Source organism: Theropithecus gelada, chromosome 9 (assembly GCF_003255815.1).
Source record: "Theropithecus gelada isolate Dixy chromosome 9, Tgel_1.0, whole genome shotgun sequence".
In the NCBI taxonomy this organism is placed as follows: Eukaryota; Metazoa; Chordata; class Mammalia; order Primates; family Cercopithecidae; genus Theropithecus; species Theropithecus gelada.
The window spans coordinates 54,294,598-54,296,416 of record NC_037677.1 but is presented as its reverse complement, the minus strand read 5'-3'; the positions used below and the strand labels follow the sequence as shown (position 1 = coordinate 54,296,416).

General features: G+C 34.3%; 1 pseudogene across 1 annotated transcript; it reads right to left on the bottom strand.

Moving 5' to 3' along the window:
- Nucleotides 1-299: 299 nt before the first annotated feature.
- LOC112631834 lies at nt 300-1,091 on the bottom strand (annotated as a pseudogene). Its single transcript, XR_003121207.1, has one exon. The product of XR_003121207.1 is annotated as a nuclear nucleic acid-binding protein C1D pseudogene (transcript).
- Between the last annotated feature and the right edge of the window lie 728 nt (nt 1,092-1,819).

Below are 1,819 nucleotides of genomic sequence, written 5' to 3'. Positions count from 1 at the left end.
CTGAATCTAAAATAAAAAAACAAAATAAAATAAAGCAATGACTGGATTAAAACTTCTACCAAGAGATCATTTATGTTGTCTACACTACTACAGAGGAAAAATAGTGTGTGCTTTTGCTACAACTGATAAACTCAAAATAATTAAGAGAAAGAAGAAATAGACAATGAATTGGGGAATAACTGTATCTGGAGTTACGTGCAATCAACTACATTAATTGGCCTTTATTGAGTATTTTATATGTGTCTGTGGATGGTATAAGTGTGTTATTTCATTTAAAATAGTACAAATATTTACAAAGAACATTTCACTTAAATTTCACAGTTGCTTAGAAAATGGTACTTGCAAGACTGACCTATATAAAGAAATAAGAGTCTCATCAAAAGACATGGTAAATTGTCAATATAAAATATATCACAATGTTAAAACCCTCACAGTGCAAATCAATAAAGATAACACCCTTTGGAGAGGAAAGTATTTAGCTTTACAAATTTACTGTAAATTTACATATTAATTCAATAAGGACTACATTTAAACCTTGCACTACCACAGAATTATTTTGTGGGAAAAAAAAAGATGTACTTTTTGAATATGTGTACATAAAAAACAAAAAGTTAACTTTTACTTTTTCCTTTATTGGCAACTTTTGATGCATTTTTCGGTTTTGGTTCCCAGAGGGCATTTTTTACAAATCTTGAAGCTGCACCTCTGTCCAGCTTGCCTGCCTTTTTCTTGTCTGTCATTTCCTTGACTCTGTTCATATATACTCTGATTCTTTCCAATTCCTGCTTTACTGGATGTTCCTTAGGATTCACTCCTTGAGTTGCCAGATAAACCCAAAACATTGAATTTAATGTGTATGCAGAAACCAAATCCACTTTTGCTTGTTCAAGTGGGTCCAACTTCTGCAACAACTCATTTCTAGAAACAGACATCATGTTCTCCAGCATCTCATCCACAGCATCAATGGAATTCCCAAACGCTGACAAATATTCGTGAATTTCTACTGGATAGTCCTCATTAATTTCTTCAGCTGCCATTATGGCTGATTCACGGCCTTCGACTCCAGTCTCCTAGAAAGTGGTCCGGCAACGATGACGTCAACGATGCGCCGGATCTGGAACTGAGGCTTTTAAAGTATTTCTCTACATTCCCAGAAATACATTTATTATAATTGCATCTTATGGCCCTTTTTTCAACAGAAGTAAAATTCCTGGAACATTAGAAGAGCACAAAATTTATTTTTTAAATGAAATATTCTAAGACGCTTGTCATTCTCTCAGGCTCAAAGCCTAAAGAGGTACACCAGTAAGACACGATTCATTATAACATCCAAGATCATGGGGAGATGTTTGCTCAGGTGCTCACATGATGTGCAGAAACAGAGGGAGACACAATTGAACTAAATAAAGTCACAGGCTGGGCGCAGTAGCTCATGCCTGTGATCCCAAGACTTTAGCAGGCCAAGGCAGCAGATTGGTTGAACCTAGGAGTTCTACATATACTATATACTATGTAATATATATGTTATATATATACTATATATATGTATATATTATATATTATGGTATGTGTGTGTGTGTGTATAGATATATATATAATGTAATCCCAGCTACTCGGGAGGCTGAGGCAGGAGAATTGCTGGAACCCAGGAGGTGGAGGTTGCAGTGAGCCAAAATCGTACCACTGCACTCTAACCTGGGAGACAGAGCAAGACTCCATCTCAGAAAAATATATACACATTTTTATATAAATATATATAAATGTTGTATAGAAGTATATATATTTTAAATATAAACATAAATATATAAAAAATATATTT